The 20,954-nt window shown below is 44.2% G+C and overlaps 1 pseudogene across 1 annotated transcript in view; it reads right to left on the reverse strand.

Annotated features, from left to right (window-relative positions):
• LOC106600468 (DNA ligase 1-like) overlaps positions 1-20,859 on the reverse strand; it is a 37,625-nt pseudogene extending 16,766 nt beyond the window's left edge. The window contains exons 1-5 of the transcript XR_014391780.1: positions 20,824-20,859; positions 13,442-13,591; positions 12,993-13,131; positions 11,502-11,682; positions 10,600-10,782 (exon numbers count right to left, since the gene is read on the reverse strand). The product of XR_014391780.1 is annotated as a DNA ligase 1-like (transcript). The remainder of the gene's footprint in view (positions 1-10,599; positions 10,783-11,501; positions 11,683-12,992; positions 13,132-13,441; positions 13,592-20,823) is intronic.
• Between the last annotated feature and the right edge of the window lie 95 nt (positions 20,860-20,954).

Raw genomic sequence — 20,954 nt, forward strand, 5'->3', positions numbered from 1 at the left:
TAGACAGGTGTGTGTCTTTCCAAATCATGTCCAAACAACTGAATTGGACACAGGATGACTCCAATCAAGTTGTAGTGACATCAAGGATGATGAAAGGAAATTGGATGCACCTGAGCTGAATTTGGAGTGCCATAGCAAAGGGGTGTGAATACTTATGTAAATGATATTTCATTTGAAAACATTTATAAAACATTTTCCCATTGTCATTATGGGGTATTGTGTGTTGATGGGTGAGCAAAAAATATGAATCAATTTCGAATTCAGGCTGTAACAACAACATTTGGAATAAGGGGTATGAATACTTTCTGAAGGCACTGTATATAGTGCACTACTTCTGACCAGGGCCCAAGTCAAAAGTAGTGGACTATACAAGGATGCCATTTGAGATGCACACTAGATGCACACTATTCGGGTAAAAAGTAGTGCACTTTATAGGGAATAGGTTGCCATTAGGGAAGCAGCCTGAGAAATGAACATGCATATAGGGCTTGGAGATATGGCCAAAATATCATATCATGGTATTTGGAGAAAAACAAATTGCTGGTATTCTACATTTGCTTCATGAGTAGTGTGTGACCCTTGGGTGACAACACATACAAGTGATTTCAAATGGGTCTTTCTTCATTCTGACTGTTTTATACTGTTCAATTCAACCAAAAATTAATTTCATCAATTTCTGCATTTCCTGTACTCATTTGAGTTAATTTCCACACTCACGTAGGCTGGACGAAACGGACAAACAATCTAGGGCATCCCGAGTGGTGCAGTGGTCTAAGGTAATGCTTCGCAATGCTAGCTGTGCCACTAGAGATACTGGGTTTGAGTCCAGGCTCTGTAGCAGTCAGCCGCGACTGGGAGACCCATGGGGCAGCGCACAATTGGCCCAGCGTCGTCCGGGTTAGGGGAGGGTTTGGCCGGCAGGGATGTCCTTGTCCCATCGTGCACTAGCAACTCCTGTGGCAGGCCGGATGCTGACACGATCGCCAAGTGCACGTTGTTTCCTCCGACACATTGGTGAGGCTAGCTTCCGGGTTAAGTAAGTGGGCATTGTGTCAAGAAGCAGGGGGCTTGGTTGGGTTGTTCCAGAGGACGCACAGCTCTCGACCTTTGCATCTCCTGAGTCCGTACAAGTTTCAGTGATGAGACAAGACTAACTACCAATTGGATACCACGAAATTGGGGGGAAAAAACAATCTAGGCCTTATTTTTAACCAAATGTTGCAATTGCGATTTGACTTGCAATTTAGAGAAAAACTTTTGGGTGAACAGTTGGAATCATGGAAATATAATTAGCATAATCATTATATAGTTAGAGTATAATAGTCGGCATTTTGAAGTGTTTGACATGACAACGAATGAAAATGCCTGGGAAGAGTTATTGCGACAGGGTAGGAAGCGAAGTGTTGACAAGTGTTTCCTAGGGGACCCTGTAATCTTTGGCAAAATTGAACGTTCTCTCTTAGCTACTTCATGTAGCCAACATATTCTTGCTTTGCGTATATTCCTCTGATTTAGAAGATACTGTTGCACAAATAACATGCTGATTTAAGTCTACACAATCACTGCTATTATCAGGCTGTATAGCTAATTACGTTTGCTCTGACTTGCTCTGAGTACATTTATTAGCTAGCTAGCGATTAGCGTTAGTGGCTAACAATTAGCAGCTGACAAGATTTAGGCCCAACTTGCTAAGAAAAGATAAACTAGCTGTTTGCAGATGTAAGAAACAAATTAATAGTGTAATTATACAACTCTATTGGTTTTATACTAAGAAGCTAAATGAAAACAGCATAATTGTCACCAACATTGTTGCATCCGCTGCATTGACCATGCAGACTGAACGCAAGTGTCGCGTGGTCGAGGAACAACACGTGCGCTCCTTGAGTGACAGGGGGCGGGGCTAGGTCTGTATGGAAAGCGGCATGCTGAGGGAGATGTCTGAAGTAGCGAAGTAAACTATAAAAATGGATGTTACACATGGCGTATCACATTTAACAAAACAAACATTCAAAAACCATAAAGTAAAAACCCTAACCGGTCCGTGCATTAATACCGGTATTTCGTAAAATACAAATACGCTACACCGCCCATGCATACACATACTAGAGATGGCACGATTCACTGCTACAGATCGGTATCCGGTCCAAATGTTTAAAATACCATTGCATCCGTCTGTCTGAGCCCAAACTAGGGATGAGCAGTTACCCAGAAAAATACTCACCAGAAATACTTGTTGTAACAGAATCAGTTCAATCATGGCGAAAATCAAGAATTGTTTTTTGGTATTTTTGTTTCATGATATCCAATTGGTAGTTACGACCTTGTCTCATCGCTACAACTCCCCAATGGGCTCCAGAAAGGCGAAGGTCGAGACATTTGTCCTCCAAAACATGACCTGCCATGCCGCACTGCTTCTTAACCCCCGACAGTCGATGTCCAATGCCCCGGGGAAATCTAAATAGCATAATAAAAAAATCCCCTTCAAAATGTGTGTTTAATATAGAAATATCTGGTATTTTGCATGGGATGCATCTCAATCCACCGCATCCGCCAATAGTGGCCTTCCACATCTGCGGTGGAAGATGGCCGAGCTACAGCAGTGTTTGTCAAACCATGAGACAACCCAATAGTCGGTCTTCTCACGAAAACGCCTGTACGGTTTGGCCTACACACTAATATGACCCCTCAATGGAATGGTGTTTTGCTCTAGGACAAGCCTCACAGGACTAGTCTGAAGGTAGCCCAGTACCATTTTTTTAAAATTAAGTATACTGAGTGTACAAAACATTAGGAACACATGCTCTTTCCATGACAGACTGACTAGGTGAATCCAGGTGAAAGCTATAATCCCTTACTGACTTCACCTGTTAAATCATCCACTTCAAATCAGTGTAGATGAAGGGGATGAGACAGTTCAAATGATTTTTTATGCCTTGAGACATGGATTGTGTGCCATTCGGTGGGTGAATGGGCAAGACAAGATTTAAGTGCCTTTGAACCAGGTATGGTAGTAGCTGTCAGGAGCATTGGTTTGTGTGTCAAAAACGGCAACGCTGCTGGGATTGTCTGATTTTCTTTAAGCACCACCACTAATGAGCTGAGCTCCTCAGTATTTTTTCTTCACCTCACACAGTAAGTCAACAAAGTCTTATTTTTTCATCCATTGTGAATGACAGTAATAGTTCCTCACAGTATTTGAAAGAATCTTTCCAACACTCTCCTGTCCTCGATAATCACCAAGCCTCGGTGTGAAAGAGCAAAATATTATGATCTAATGATCCTATATATCCAGTGGAAACATACAATACCTGAACACTTTTCCCTTGTGCAAAAACAGCTGTCATGCAGGAAACTGCTGGCCCGGAATAGGTTAGTTGATACAATGTCACAGCTTTGGGTGGGACCCAGTTGATTGTGTCAAATCAATGTTGCACTTCACTAGCTCAAATCCGTAGAGAGATGAATGCGATTGAAAGAACCTGCATTTTCGTCAGGACATTTTCTACTGTTTTTATTTGTCGACTTTAGGCTCATGTATTTTACTTAGCTGACGATGGAAGTTATAGGCATGGACGGTAAACACTGTATATCTGCGTATTTGTGTAACGCCCTGGCCATAGAGAGGGGTTTTTGTTCTTTATTTTGGTTAGGCCAGGGTGTTACATTGGGTGGGCGTTCTATGTTCTTTTTTCTAGGTTGGTTTGTTTCGTTGATTTTGGCTGTGTGGGTTCCAATCAGGCACAGCTGTAGTTTGTTGTTGCTGATTGGGAGTCACACATAAGTAGCCTGTTTTTCCTTTGGGTGTTTGTGGGTGATTGTTTCTGTCTAGTGCTTTCTGTGTAGAGTATTTCCTGACAGGACTGTTTTGCTGTGGTCTTTTGTTTATTTTTGTAGTGTTCTCTTTTTTAAATTAAATTTCAAGATGAACACACATCCTCCGCTGCACCTTGGTTCCATTATTACGACAGCCGTTACAGAATCACCCACCAAGAAACGGACCAAGCAGTGGAGGAAGGAGAGGCACCAGGAGAGGAGCTATCGGGAGTCGTGGAATTGGGAGGAATTGCTGGACGGTAAAGGACCATGGGCTCAAGCTGGGGAGTATCGCTGCCCGCAGTGGGAGATCGAGGCGGCGATAGCTGAGAGGCGCTGGTATGAATCGAGGGAGCGCAACAGGCACGAGAGGCAGCCCCCCCAACAACAACAAAAAATTGGGGGGGCACACGGGGAGTGTGGCAGAGCCAGGATCTAATTTTGGGCCAACTCCCCGTGCTTACCGGAAGCAGCGTGGTACTGGTAAGGCACCGTGTTATGCTGTGAAGCGCACGGTGTCTCCAGTGCGCGTTCATAGCCCGGTGCGCTATAGGCCAGCCCCCTGCAAGTGCCATGCGAGTGCAGGCATCGAGCCAGGACGGATTGTGCCAGCTCAGCGCGTCTTGTCTCCAGTGCGCCTTTTCGATCCAGGTTATCCTGCACCGGCTCTGCGCACTGTGTCTCCAGGGCGCTGGGAGGGCCCAGTTCGCCCAATGCCTACGCTCCGCCCGTGCCGGGCCAAAGTGGGCATTCAGCCTGGAGTGTGGGTGAAGAGCTTACGTACCAGAACTCCAGTGCTCCCCCACAGCCCGGTTTATCCTGTGCCTCCTCCACGGACCAGGCCTCCAGTGGGTCTCCCCATCCTGGTCAGTCCTGTACCTCCTCCACGGAACAGGGCTCCAGTGGGTCTCCCCATCCTGGTCAGTCCTGTGCCTCCTCCATGGACCAGGCCTCCAGTGGGTCTCCCCAGCCTGGTGAGTCCAGTGCCTGCGCCCAGAGCCAGGCCTCCTTCATGTCTCTCCAGCCTGGTGAGTCCTGGGCCAGAGCCGCCAGAGCCGCCCGTCAGTCCGGAGCCGCCCGCCAGTCCGGAGCCGCCAGAGCCGCCCGCCATTCCGGAGCCGCCAGAGCCGCCCGCCAGTCCGGAGCCGCCAGAGCCTCCCGCCAGTCCGGAGCCGCCAGAGCCGTCCGTCAGTCCGGAGCCGCCAGAGCCGCCCGCCAGTCCGGAGCCGCCAGAGCCGCCAGAGCCGCCCGCCTGTCCAGAGCCGCCAGAGCCGCCCGCCTGTCCGGAGCCGCCAGAGCCGCCCGCCTGTCCGGAGCTGCCAGAGCCGCCCGCCAGCCCGGTGAGTCCTGTGCCTGCGCCCAGGGCCAGGCCTCCTTCATGTCTCCCCAGCCTGGTGAATCCTGGGTCAGTGCCGCCGGAGCCGCCCGCCAGCCCGGAGCCCCCAGGGTCGCCCGCCAGCCGGGCGCAGCCAGGGTCGCCCGCCAACCGGGCGCAACCAGAATCGCCCGCCAGCCGGGCGCAGACAGGGTCGCCCACCAGTCCTCCGGCGCAGCCAGGGGCGCCACCTAAGTGGGCGACGCCGAGGGTGGAGCGGAGGCCACGTCCCGCACCTGAGCCGTCGCCGTAAGAAGGCCCACCCGGACCCTCCCCTTCAGAGTCAGGTTTTGCGGCCGGAGTCCGCACCTTTGGGGGGTGGTACTGTAACGCCCTGGCCATAGAGAGGGGTTTTTGTTCTTTATTTTGGTTAGGCCAGGGTGTTACATTGGGTGGGCGTTCAATTTGCTGTCGTCTTTTGTTTATTTTTGTAGTGTTCTCTTTTTTCAATTAAATTTCAAGATGAACACACATCCTCCGCTGCACCTTAGTTTCATTACTACGACAGCCGTTACAATTTGGAAATAGCCACGGGATGATTTGTCAATACCGTTGAAACCACTTCTTTAAAGTTTTAATACATTTTCATATTTGTAGCTACTTTAAGTAAATACCCGCAGTCAACTTGTGCAATACTTTAGGAGATAAAGCAGATGCAGTTCATTTCACCTGTCACATTATGAAGCTTACCGTAGTTCACCAGAACAGTTGAGCTAGTCATGTGTTTGTTTGTAAATGGCACAAGGGGAGCAGGTGAGTGCAGCTGTGTATTGACAGGGGTCGCGTTTTATACTAAAAGTCAAGTTCTTGCTTCAATAGAGTGATCAGGGACATGCAACTATAGTTTTCCTAGACAGAAAATAGCTTCATTTTCATCCGATGACTAAATAAGTGCAATGCTAACGTTATTTGGCTGGCAGCCACAAAAGTAAATGAGCTTACAATGAAAAATGTATTTTTTTGCAAAAACAATGCATATGTCTAATGTTTATCATAGAAAGAATGTAGCCAGCTCCATTTCCTAATGTTTTGCTTAAAGTTACACTTGCGTTTTAAAAGAGAAAAAAGTAGGCAGGCTATACCGAGAACAGTACCGGAGAAAAGTAGCTACAAATCAGTTAGAGCGCTGTCTGCTGATTGAATACCCATTTGCGAATTGTCATTTCAGTGAAGTGCAACTGATGCACGAAATTAGTCTGATGCCAAGCAAAAATTACAATAAGAAGCATTTATTTGTTTTTACAAAAAAACGTTATTTTTCTCCTGCGTTAAAAAAACGCAGAATTCTGCAATAATGTGACCCCAATTTAACTTGCTAGTTAATCTAATTAAGCGACTGAATTATCCCCGTGATTCGGATCCCCGTGATTCGCTGGAAAGGGAAACTGAGATTTTGCGGAAAGAGATCAGGGGGCCTTGTGAGGATCAGGCGACGAGTGGCTAATCTGCCCTTGCCTTCCGTCCAGCTAGCTAACGTTCAATCGCTGGAAAATAAATGGGACGAACTGAAAGCATGTTTATCCTACCAACGGGACATTAATAACTGTAATATCTTATGTTTCACCAAGTCGTGTCTAAACGACAACATCAAGAACATACAGCTGGCGGGTTATACACTATCGGCAGGATAGAACAGCAGCCTCTGCTAAGACACGGAGCGGGGGCCTATGCATTTATGTAAACAACAGCTGGTGCATGATATCTAAGGAAGTCTCAAGGTTTTGCTCCCCTGAGGTAGATTATCTCATGATAAGCTGTAGACCACACTATCTACCTAGAGTTTATCTGTATTTTTCGTAGCTGTCCACATACCACCACAGACTGATGCTGGCACTAAAACCGCACTAAATGAGCTGTATATCACCATAAGCAAACATCCAGAGGTGGCGCTCATTGTGGCCAGGGACTTTAATGCAGGGAAACTTAAATCAGTTTTACCTCATTTCTATCAGCATGTTAAATGTGCAACCAGATGGAGAAAAAAATTCTAGATCACCTTTACTCCACACAGAGACATGTACAAAGCTCTCCATTTGGCAAATCTGACCATAATTCTATCCTCTTGATTCCTGCTTACAAGCAAAAATTAAAAGCATGAAGTGCCAGATACTCGGTCTATAAAAAAGGTGGTCAGATGAAGCAGATGATAAACTACAAGACTGTTTTGCTAGCACAAACTGGAATATGTTCAGGGATTCTTAGGATGGCATGGAGGAGTACACCACATCAGTCACTGGCTTTATCAATAAGTGCATCGAGGATGTCGTTCCCACAGTGACTGTATGTACATACCCCAACCAGAAGCCATGGATTAAAGGCAACATTCACACTGAGCTAAAGGGTAGAGTTGTGCTTTCAAGGAGCGGGACTCTAACCCGGAAGCTTATAAGAAATCCTGCTATGCCCTCAGACGAACCATCAAACAGGCAAAGTGTCAATACAGGACTAAGATCAAATCATACGACACCGGCTCCGACGCTTGTCGGATGTGGCAGGGCCTGCAAACTATTACAGACTACAAAGGGAAGCACAGCCGAGAGCTGCACAGTGACACGAGCCTACCAGATGAGCTAAATAACTACTATGCTCGCTTCGAGGAAAGTAACACTGAAACATGCATGAGAGCATCAGCTGTTCCGGACGACTGTGTGATCACGCTCTCCTTGGCCGATGTGAGTAAGATCTTTAAACAGGTCAACATTCACAAGGCCAGACGGATTACCAGGACGTGCACTCTGAGCATGCGCTGACCCAACTGGCAAGTGTCTTCACTGGCATTTTCAACCTACCCCTGTTGGTATCTGTAATACCAACATTTTTCATGCAGACTACCATAGTCTCTGTGCCCAAGAACACTAAGGTAACTTGCCTAAATGACTACCAACCCGTAGCACTCATCTGTAGCCATGCAATGCTTTGAAAGGCTGGTCATGGCTTACATCAACACTGTTATCCCATAATCCCTAGACCCACTCCAATTTGCATAACGCACCAACAGATCCACAGATGATGCAATCTCTATTGCACTCCACACTGCCCTTTCACACCTGGACAAAAGGAACACCTATGTGTGAATGCTATTCATTGACTACAGCTCAGCGTTCCACACCATAGTGCCCTAAAAGCTCATCACTAAGCTAAGGACCCTGGGACTAAACACCTCCCTCTGGAACTGGGTAGGTAACAACACAACCGCCACGCTGATCCTCAACACGGGGTCCCCTCACGTGCGTGCTTAGTCCCCTCCTGTATTCCCTGTTCACTCATGACTGCACGGCCAGGCACGACTCCAACACCATCATTAAGTTTGCTGATGACAACAGTGGTAGGCCTCATCACCGACAATGATGAGACAGCTTATAGGGAGGTGGTCAGAGACCTGACCATGTGGTGCAAGGACAACAACCTCTCCCTCAACGTGATCAAGACAAAGGAGATGATTGTGGACTACAGGAAAAGGAGGACCAAGCACGCCCCATTCTCATCGACAGGGCTGTAGTGGAGCAGGTTGAGAGCTTCAAGTTCCTTGGCGTCCACATCACCAACAAACTAACATGGTCCAAGCACACTAAGACAGTCGTGAAGAGGGCACGACAAAACCTATTCCCCCCCTCAGACTGAAAATATTTGGCATGGGTCCTCAGATCCTCAAAAGGTTTTACAGCTGCACCATCGAGAGCATCCTAACAGGTTGCATCACTGCCTGGTATGGCAACTTCTCGGTCTCCGACGGCAAGGCACTACAGAGGGTAGTGCGTACAGCCCAGTATATCACTGGGGCCAAGCTTCCTGCCATCCAGGACCTCTATACCAGGCAGTGTCAGAGGAAGGCCCTAAAAATGGTGAAAGACTCCAGCCACCCTAGTCATAGACTGTTCTCTCTCGCTCAGCAAGCGGTACCAGAGTGCCAAGTCGAGGTCCCATAGGCTCCTAAATAGCTTCTACCCTCAAGCCATAAGACTCCTCCTGAACAGCTAATCAAATAGCTACCCAGACTATTTTCATTGCCCCCCCCCCCCCACCCCCATCTGGAACGCGGCTGCTACTCACTTTAATAACTCTACCTATGTACATATTACCTCAATTACCTCGACACCGGTGCCCCCGCACATTGACTCTGTACCGGTACCCCCAGTATATAGCCCCGCTATTGTTATTTACTGCTGCTCTATAATCATTTAATTTGATCTCCTATTATTTTTGGGGGGAGATATCTTCTTCAAACTGCATTTTTGGTTAAGGGCTTGTAAGTAAGCATTTCACTGTAAGCTCTACCTACACCTGTTGTATTCGGCGCATGTGACAAATAAAATTTGATTTGTTTGAAAAGACAAAGTCCTTTGGATGAGTTATTTGTACTAAAAAATCCTTGGGATTTTTCTCCTCTGTACTATCACTTAACTGTATTACCACCACAACGGCAGTCAGGAGTCATGACCTCAGTGAAATTCCACATGACCATTGAGTCACGGTATCTAGGCTTCTCCAAAACTGTGCTCTGATGTCTCTCTCTGATGGTCGTTAGTAGCCTACCAAACTTGCTAACAGCCAGTCGCTAATGGCCGGTACTCAGCACTCTATTGTCCTTCTAAATCACTCAGACATCAATACAAATGAAATTACACTTCATGAGTGCCCTGGTAATCCGAGTTTGAGTGGAATAGGATCACCTGTTTGGCAGCGAGAGCTAGCTCCTCATAACAGGTTGATGCATGGAATAAAGTGTTTATGTTGCACAACATTTCTATTGGCTAGGCAATTGCATGAGAAAAGAGTTGGCCTCTTTTTAATAGAGGATCCATTAGCTTTCTATAGGCTAGGACTATTATATTTATTTCTCAACTTTCCATAGAATAAGCACTTTTCTTATCTTTACAACTAGAGTAGCCTGCCTGGCTGGCATGAAAAGCGTACTTTGCTATTCAAGTGCATACTGATGACGTCTTTTCTTTTTACTGCCGATAACAAGACAAGATTAAATTGAGAATAGTCTGAATGGTGAGAATATTATCACTTTTGAATGATGCACAGCACATGCCTTTTTTTTGTGCAACTTTTTCAAATCAGTCGCATGCATCATGTAGCCTAGCCCATGTTTTGAATCACAAAATGGTGTAGCCCAGCTGAACGGTGTTTCCTCAGACACATTGGTGCAGCTGGTTTCCGGGTTAAAGGAGCAGTGTGTCAAGAAGCAATGCGGCTTGGCAGGGTCGTTTTTCAGAGGATGCATGGCTCTCGATCGTCGCAGCGATGGGACAAGACTAACTACCAATTGGATATCATACAATTGGGGAGGAAAAACAGGTAAAAAGTACAAAACAATAATAAAAAAAGAATGGCTTGGAGATCGGTTGGTGACCACTGGTGTAAAGTAAATACATATGCATTATCGGCAGTTGTATCCCTCTTACCCTTTCTTGTCTTTAACGTCCTCAGTGATACTAGCCACCTTTTCCCCTTCCTTCTCCGCGCTCAGCTTTCTCTCTCCCTCGCTCTTCTCCTTTTTGTATTCCTCGCTCTTCTCCTTTTTGTCTTCCACACTTTTTTTGTCTTCCACGCTTTTTCTCCTTTTTGTCTTCCACGCTTTTCTCCATCTTCACAGCTGCTTTCCTGGAGCTAGATAACAGAGAAGTACAAAGCATGTTCCATTTACTTGTTCCACTGCCATCTCTGCAGCTTATAAGCCTCTTACACCACTTCAGATTTCTTCTAAACTTCCCATGGCAAAGTTAGGTTAAGGCCCGAATGGCACCCTATACAATGCATTAAATTTGTTTAGGGCCTATACGGTTCTGGTCAAAAGTAGTGCACTATATAGGGAATAGGATGTCATTTGGCACACTTGTTACTCCTTCAGGTTTCTTCTAAACAAACTGCAGAGAGCAAACTCATTCATATAGGTTGTTTCAGTGCTAGGGAGGAAGTAAGTGTGTGGGGAAAAATCTCACCAAAGAAATTGCTGATAGGGGCTTTCTTGGCTTGGGGGCTTTGACACTTTGGCCTCAGTTTCTTTCTGCTCCTTTACTGCCTTTTAATTTTTAGGACTATTCTGCTTTTCTTTGTCATCCTTTACTGCCATCTTTTGAGTTTTATGGCTTTTTCCCTTCTCTTTTTCCTCCAACTTCTTTCCATCATCCTCCACCTTCGCGGCCGTGGTCTCTTTCACATCAATTTCTTTCTCCTTCTCTTCGTCTTTAGTCTTCTCTTCACTAGTCTCTTTCTGCTCTGTTTTTTCCGGCGCTACCTTAGGTGTATCCACACTTTTTACCTCTCCTCCCACCTCCATCGCTTCCTCTTCATTCTCTAAGGAGAAAGAAAGAAATAGAGTGATGCAATACAAGGGGTAGGAAGCAACACACTTGTAATGGAGGAAAATAAACCTTCCTGTGTTTTGTCAACCCTTGCTCTTTTTTTCTGCGGTCCTTGTTCCTCCTTCACCTCTTCCTCACTGCCACTCCTGCTGTCCAGCTTTCTCTTTGGGAACTGCTTCCTTGCTACAGATATGACACTGAAAAATAGAGATACATTACTACTGAGCACGTGTGCAATTATGCAGCCTAATTCCTTTTTCAAACAACTTGTGTTCAAGCTTCTCTTTACTTTTAGTAATAATTCCCACACACCTGCAATGTGTAAGACCAGATGTGAGTGTTTTTCATTTTTCAAACAACATTTTGAAAATGCAAGCTGCATTAGATAACATAGATAGTTAACCTCTCTAGGGGGTGTGGGACGGTAGCGTCCCACCTGGCCAACATCCGGTGAAATTGCAGAGCGCCAAATACAAATTAAATTACTATAAATATTTAACTTTCATGAAATCACAAGTGTAATACATCAAAATAAAGCTTAACTTGTTGTTAATCCAGCCGCCATGTCAGATTTCAAAAAGGCTTTACGGCAAAAGCAAACTATGCGATTATCTGAGGACAGCGCTCAACACACAAAACATTACATACAGTTACCAGCCAAGTAGATTAGTCACGAAAGTCAGAAATAGCAATAAATTAATCATTTACCTTTGATCTTCGTATGGTTGCACTCACAAGACTCCCAGTTACACAATAAATGTTCGTTTTGTTGGATAAAGTTCCTCTTTATATCCAAAAACCTCCATTTTGTTGGCGCATTTTGTTCAGTAATCCAATGGCTCAAATGCGGTCACAAGAGGCAGACGAAAATTCCAAATAGTATCCGTAAAGTTCGTAGAAACATGTCAAACGATGTTTATAATCAAACCTCAGGTTGTTTTTAGCCTAAATAATCGATAATATTTCAACCGGACAATAGCGTCGTCAATATAAAAGAAACACAAGAAAAGTGCGCTCTCGGTCACGGGCAGGAAACAGCTCTGGGGACATCCCACTATCCACTGACTGAGAGTTGTCATTCACCCTAATTTTTCAGAATAAAAGCCTGTATCAGAAAGCCTGTGTCAGAAAACTGTTCACAACTAGTGGAAGCCATAGGGAACGGAATCTGGGTCCTATCCCTTTAAATGGTGGATAGGCTTTCATTGGAAAAACAGCCATTTCAAAATAATGGCACTTCCTGGATGGATTTTCCTCAGGTTTTAGCCTGCCATTTCAGTTCTGTTATACTCAGACATTATTTTAACAGTTTTAGAAACTTTTGAGTTTTCTATCCAAGTCTACTAATTATATGCATATCCTAGCTTCTGGGCCTGAGTAGCAGGCAGTTTACTTTGGGCACGCTTTTCATCCGGAGGTGAAAATAGTGCCCCCTACCCTAGTGAGGTTAACAGCGTGTTATTAGAGGCTGATGGACTTGTTTAGAGACTGACCGGTCCGGCGCTTGAGTATTACTGAAGGTGAGGTGGACGTGGCAGTTTCAGGTGAGGCAGCTGGGGTCACCGGTGTAGCAGGAGTGACAGCAGCAGCAGCAGGGTACAAGGGGGTGGGGACTGCCTTGAATACTTCATCCTGTGGGGGAAAGACAAAAGTTCTTACTCAGATCTATATACATACAAACGTGTGCGTGCACACACACTTTGCCTCGTCTTTAATTGCATAGACCAGGGGCCATATGTATCAAGTGTCTCAAAGTAGGAGTGCTGATCTAGAACCCGTTCTGCCGTTTAGATTCTAATGAATAAGATTACATGGCAGGGGGGACCTGAAGCTACTATGAGGCGCTTTGTGAATACAGGCCCAGTGCAGGGTGTGCAAAAGATCTCCTTATTAGAGATGGTTTACATAGAGAAGGAAATGTGGTGGGAAATGTAGTAGCTACCTTTTTCTTCTTGGGTAGGACAGCCCTGTCCTCTTGTTCCTGTTTGACTGCCTGTTCTTTCCCGACTGGAGCCTCATCACTGTCCAGGATCTGATGACTGCGTTTACTGAACTTTTTTACTTGCGAATCAGGCTCGTTGTGGACTCCATTCTGCACTTTGAGAGGACTTTTGACAGGTCTAGCAAGTGTCGTGTCTTTGGCATCATTAAAAGTGAAGACTTGTTTGTCAAATCCCTCCTCTGTAATTATTATTAGGTGATTAAACTAATCATGTAAATGTAATTAATTAGGAAGTCAGGGCACCAAGGAAAATCTTCAGATTAAAGTTATAATTTTCCTAATATAACTCTTCAGATAATTTAATATCTGATCAATTAGTCTAATTAATGAATTATTCTTTACCTCATGTTAGTCTCATTCCAAACGTCGTAAATTGTTGTTTATCTGCACGAACCCAGCCTTTACTATGAATCATCCATACACCAATTGTCTTAATCATTTATTTACTAACTAAATAATCACAGAAATGCATAAACAAACAAACAGTAGATATGGTTACAAGGAAATGATAGGGGAGGTTCCCTAGTGGGCTAAGCCGATATGACGGCTTGGTGGACAAAGGGAAGTGGTTGTGGACTGAGAACAGCGGGAAAGGCAAACAAAAGGAATCACTACACAGTTGATAATTATATTAATTGAAATGCTAAACCTTTCCACATGAATGCTCACTCATTCGGGAATAACTGCAATCAATATATATTTACGCTCAGTGTGTCGTCGTGATCTCTGTTGGAATCGTCCGTCTGTCTGTTGGAGAGTTCATACGAGGCTCTCTGCTTCCTTGAAGATCAAGTCTTTCGTGGTTAAAATGGATACTTCAGAGTACCATTCCAAAATGTTCTCATAGAATAGCTGTTTCGGCGGTTGTCCGTAGAGGTCGTCCGATTATGGTTTTAACACCGATACAGATTACTGGAGGACCAAAAAAAAGACAATGCCGATTTAAAAAAAATATATATATATTTAATATAATATATATTTGTAATAATGACAATTACAACAATACTGAATGAACACTTATTTTAACTTAATATAAATCAATAAATATACATCAATAAAATCAATTTAGTCTCAAATAAATAATGAAACATGCTCAATTTGGTTTAAATAATGCAAAAACAAAGTGTTGGAGAAGAAAGTAAAAGTGCAATATGTGCCATGTAAAAAAGCTAACGTTTAAGTTCCTTGCTCAGAACATATAAAAGCTGGTGGTTCCTTTTAACATGAGTCTTCAATATTCCCAGGTAAGAAGTTTTAGGTTGTAGTTATTATAGGACTATTTCTCTCTATACCATTTGTATTTCATATACCTTTGACTATTGGATGTTCTAATAGGTACTTTAGTATTGTCAGCCTAATCTCGGGAGTTGATAGGCTTGAAGTCATAAACAGCGCAATGCTTGAAGCACAGCGAAGAGCTGCTGGCAAATGCAGGAAAGTGCTGTTTGAATGAATGCTTACGAGTCTGCTGCTGCCTACCACCGCTCAGTCAGACTACTCTATCAAATCATAGACTTAATTATAATATCACACAGAAATACGAGCCTTAGCTCATTAATATGGTCAAATCCGGAAACTATCATTTCGAAAACAAAACATTTATTCTTTCAGTGAAATACGGAACCGTTCCGTATTTTAGCCAACGGGTGGCATCCATAATTCTAAATATTGCTGTTACATTGCACAAACTTCAATGTTATGTCATAATTATGTACAATTCTGGCAAATTAGTTTGCAACGAGCCAGGCGGCCCAAACTTTTGCACATACCCTGACTCTGCGCGCAATGAACGCAAGAGAAGTGACACAATTTCCCTAGTTAATATTGCCTGCTAACATGAATTTACATGAACTATGAACTAAATATGCAGGTTTAAGATTTGCTCTTATTCTGTCGGGATCGATAGTCTCAGAGTTGAACCATTTCCACCCGTGTAGCCAATGCGCCACGTGGTATGGTTTGGAATTCAACAACCATTGCAACCACTGAGGTTTTTGTGGTTTGAAGAGGATTTCCTCAGGAGGGGGTTTTATTCGTAACAGTAGAAAAGGGCTGTTCCATTACGCCAGATCATGTCTGTGCTCACAGGGGCGAGGCAATGACTTGGTTAAACTTTAAAGGGAATACAATTCTCCTTCATTAAATGTTTATCATGTTACATTTCACAAATAGTTTCATCTTTACTCATTCATTTTATACACGTTATTAGATGCAAACCCCATTGTTGAGAAATTTACATATTCAGAGATCTAGTTGTGTGTTTCCTGTCCTCTCGGAGGTCACCAAATGAAACACACTCGTCATACCCGTCCCTTAAGTGTCCACGGACTATTCCCACCTCCTCACAAGTGGACCTTGTGGATCAAATCCCCATTTTGGGGATTTAGGAGTTAGAGAGAACAAAGGATTTCACATGGCTATGTGTCTCTTTCTGTATGGCCAGGGGGAGAGAGTCTCCTCCAGGAATTTACGACCTGAGATAACAGACCTGAGATAACTGAGTGAGAAAAGCCACTAGCTATACCCAAAAAGGGCCACGTCATGACACAAGGATGAAAAAAAATATGTAGACAGACACTGCAACAAATTATCATATCATCCTAGACCAGTCTGTTTGCTTTCGCCACAGCTAATTGCTTTGTCATCAAAGCAATGGCTAGATCCCAAGTGGAACACTATTCCTTTTTGTAGTGCAGTACTTTTGACCAGGACGCATAGAGTTCTGGTCAAAAGTACTGCAATATGTGCCATTTGAGACGCAGAAAAGTACTCTACCACCACCTTCAAAAGCAGGTTACCAGTTTCCTGTATAGATAGTTAAACCCGGTGACAAACCTGCCATCGTCACCCCTGGCCTTAAAGCTAGAATCTGCAGTTGAAACAAAGTGGTCACCCAGTCTGTTTAGGTAAACTCAGTAAAAAAAGAAACAGCCCTTTTTCAGGACCCTGTCTTTCAAAGATAATTAGTAAAAATCCAAATAACTTCAGATCTTCATTGTAAAGCGTTTAAACACTCTTTCCCATGCTTGTTCAACCATAAACAATTAATGAACATGCACCTGTGGAACGGTCGTTAAGACACAAACAGCTTACAGACGGTAGGCAATTAAGGTCACAGTTATGAAAACTTAGGACACTAAAGAGGCCTTTCTACTGACTCTGAAAAACACCAAAAGAAAGATGCCCAGGGACCCTGCTTATCTGTGTGAACGTGCCTTAGGCATGCTGCAAGGAGGCATGAGGACTGCAGATGTGGCCAGGGCAATAAATTGCAATGTCCGAACTGTGAGATTGCCTGAGACAGCACTACAGGGAGACAGGACGGACAGCTGATCGTCCTCGCAGTGGCAGACCACGTGTAACAACACCTGCACAGGATCGGTACATCCAAACATCACACCTGCGGGACAGGTACAGAATGGCAACAACAACTGCCCGAGTTACACCAGGAACGCACAATCCCTCCATCAGTGCTCAGACTGTCCGCAATAGGCTGAGAGAGGCTGGACTGAGGGCTTGTAGGCCTGTTGTAAGGCAGACATCACCGGCAACGACGTCGCCTATGGGCACAAACCCACCATCGCTGGACTAGACAAGACTGGCAAAAAGTGCTCTTCACTGACGAGTCGCGGTTTTGTCTCACCAGGGCTGATGGTCGGATTCGCGTTTATCGTCAAAGGAATGAGCGTTACACCGAGGCCTGTACTCTGGAGCGGGATCGATGTGGAGGGTCCATCATGGTCTGGGGCGGTGTCACAGCATCATCGGACTGCGCTTGTCATTGCAGGCAATCTCAACGCTGTGTGTTACAGGGAAGACATCCTCCTCCCTCATGTGGTATCCTTCCTGCAGGCTCATCCTGACATGACCCTCCAGCATGACAATGCCACCATTTACATTACATTACATTTAAGTCATTTAGCAGACGCTCTTATCCAGAGCGACTTACAAATTGGTGCATTCACCTTATGATATCCAGTGGAACAACCACTTTACAATAGTGCATCTAAATCTTTTAAGGGGGGGGGGGGGGCGTTAGAAGGATTACTTTATCCTATCCTAGGTATTCCTTAAAGAGGTGGGGTTTCAGGTGTCTCCGGAAGGTGGTGATTGACTCCGCTGTCCTGGCGTCGTGAGGGAGCTTGTTCCACCATTGGGGTGCCAGAGCAGCGAACAGTTTTGACTGGGCTGAGCGGGAACTGTGCTTCCTCAGAGGTAGGGGGGCCAGCAGGCCAGAGGTGGATGAACGCAGTGCCCACCAGCCATACTGTTCGTTCTGTGCGTGATTTCCTGCAAGACAAGAATGTCAGTGTTCTGCCATAACCAGCGAAAAGCCCGGTTCTCAATCCCATTGAGCACATCTGGGACCTGTTGGATTGGAGGGTGAGGGCTATGGCCATTCCCCCCAGAAATGTCCGGGAACTTGCAGGTGCCTTGGTGGAACAGTGGGGTAACATCTCACAGCAAGAACTGGCAAATGTGGTGCAGTCCATGAGGAGGAGATGCACTGCAGTACTTAAGTATCTGGTGTGGCCACCAGCTGCATAACTGTTACTTTAGATTTTTGCCCCCCCCCCCCTTGCTTTGTTCAGGGACACATTATTCCATTTATGTTAGTCACATGTCTGTGGAACTTGTTCAGTTTATGTCTCAGTTGTTGCACCTTATGTTCATACAAATATTTACACATGTTAAGTTTGCTGAAAGTAAACGCAGTTGACAGTGAGAGGACGGTATTCTTTTTGCTGAGTTTATAAAGCTGAGCGATGGGCCTGCGGAATTGTAACCACTCAAATGCATAGACACCTATGGATGCAATGACTAATCGAAATTATAGTTGTAACCATGTTCAGGCTATACAGTGTTTGTTTAAAGTTCTTCACAAACATTGATGCAAAGAGTGTATATTTTGGGTTCTGATGGGGTACAGTTTAAGCTTGAGGCATTTCCAAGGTATATTCTTAAAGAATCAACAGTACCAGTCAAAAGTTGACAAACCTACTCATTCCAGGGTTTTTCCCTTTTTCTTTATTATTTTCTACATTGTAGAATAGTGAAGACAAACTATGAAAACACATATGGAATCATGTAGTGTAAAAAAAAGTGTTAAACAAATCAAAATATATATTTGAGATTCTTCAAAGTAGCCACCGATTGCCTTGACAGCTTTGCACACTCTTGGCATTCTCTCAACCAGCTTCATGATGTAGTCATCTGGAATGCATTTAAATTAACAGGTGTGCCTTGTTAATTTGTGGAAATGCTTTCCTTCTTAATGCGTTTGAGCCAATCAGTTGGTGTGACAAGGTAGGGATGGTATACAGAAGATAGCTCTATTTGGTAAAAGACCAAGTCCATATTATGGCAAGAACAGCTCAAATAAGCAAAGAGAAACGACAGTCCATCATTACTTTTTAAGGCATGAAGGTCAGTCAATGTGGAAAATGTCAAGAACCTTGAAAGTTTCTTCAGTCGCAAAAACCATCAAGCTCTATGATGAAACTGGCTCTCATGAGGACCGCCACAGGAAAGGAAGACCCAGAGTTACCTCTGCTGCAGAGGATAAGGTCATTTGAGTTACGAGCCCAAATAAATGCTTCAGAGTTCAAGTAACAGACACATCTCAACATCAGTTGTTCAAAGGAGTCTGCATGAATCAGGCCTTCGTGGTCAAACTGCTGCAAAGAAACCACTACTAAAGGACACCAATAAGAAGAAGAGACTTGCTTGGGCCAAGAAACACGAGCAATGGACATTAGACTGGTGGAAATCTGTCCTTTGGTCTAATGAGTCCAAATGTGAGACTTTTGGTTCCAACCATCGGGTCTTTGAGATGCAGAGTAGGTGAACGGATAATCTCCACGTGTGAATCCCACCGTGAAGCATGGAGAAGGAGTGGTGGTGTGGGAGTGCTTTGCTGGTGACACTGTCAGTGATTTATTTAGAATTCAAGGCACACTTAACTAGCATGGCTGCCGCAACATTCTGCAGCAATACCCCATCCCATCTGGTTTAAGCTTAGTGGGACAATCATTTGTTTTTCAACAAGACAATGAACCAAAACACACCTCCAGGCTGTGTAAGGGCTATTTGACCAAGGAGAGTGATTGAGTTCTGCATCAGATGACCTCTCCCCAATCAAACGACCTCAACCCAACTGAGATGGTTTGGGATGAGTTGGACTGCAGAGTGAAGGAAAAGCAGCCAATAAGAGCCCAGCAAATGTGGGAACTCCTTCAAGACTTTTGGAAAGGCATTCCTTATGAAGCTGGTTGAGAGAATGCAAAGAGTGTGCAAAGCTGTCATCAAGGCAAAGGGTGGCTACTTTGAATAATCTCAAATAAATGTGTACTGGTACTGTACATCATTAAATGTATAAGTCCAAAAATGTATGTAGAAACTAAGGATTCTAGCTTTAAAACACTCCAGTTTCTCCTTCACTCTTTGCTTTCCTTTGCCAGTTTTGGGCTGGAAGAAAGCTTTAGGGCAAGAGAAAATGGAAGAGAAATCAGAAACATAAATATGGACTGTAAAAAAGGCAAAGGTATACAGAGTCATAGCTAGCTAGATTTCTATTTAGGTAGGTGTCAACTTGAATTTTGAGTCAGTATTAGGGTGTTAGGTCTAGTGACAACCTGGAATGTTGAGCGAAAATTCTACTGTTTGATAATGGTGCTCACATTATAAATCGTGCTATTTTGATCAACAGAATTGAAATATGTGCATAAATATCTTCCTTAATAGGTTGTGAATAAGGTATGTTAATGTCTGATAAACCATTTGCGATCATTTCTCTATCGGGGAGCTCCCACAAATCAGTGGGACCAGAACGGTTTGACGCTTCGTCCATTTCAGGTGTTTTTTTTTTGTCCAATCATAAACGGTTTGAGTACCAACTCGATGTTCACTGATGTCTGGAATGAGTTTTGTGGAGCAAGCTAAAATAAAAAATTGCCTGAGTGATAAGGTAAGCAAGGTTTCATCTACATGACTCAAAACGCTTATCACTAGGTAGCTAACGCGTTAAACAGCTCAGATTCTTTAGAACAGTATGCATGCGGAATTGTTGAAGCGATCATATTTACTGCGAGTAGGTCGATATCGTTTATTGTATAACCTCTGAAAATGTCATGTTGATAGGTCATTCCTCCTTGAGATATGAGTTTTTGTTTGTTAATCTGAGTTCATCTGTGTTGTTGGTCCCATTTTTGTAAAAGGCTTTGTCACATTGACCTGTGCATGAGCACAACATTCAAGTGCGCTTGAAGTTACTTTGATAATGTCGAAGAGACTGACTGTACTAAAACGTTAAAGTTACTTACGCTTGCTTCGCTGCATGCTATCTTGCCGTTTTCCATTGTGGTCAATTGTATATAAATGCAAATTCATTGCTTAACACTCAAATTAAACTAACACCACACGGACATTACCTGCGCAGAAATGCGATTGAAAT

The sequence above is a fragment of the Salmo salar genome, chromosome 03, assembly GCF_965601325.2.
Source record: "Salmo salar chromosome 03, fSalSal1, whole genome shotgun sequence".
In the NCBI taxonomy this organism is placed as follows: Eukaryota; Metazoa; Chordata; class Actinopteri; order Salmoniformes; family Salmonidae; genus Salmo; species Salmo salar.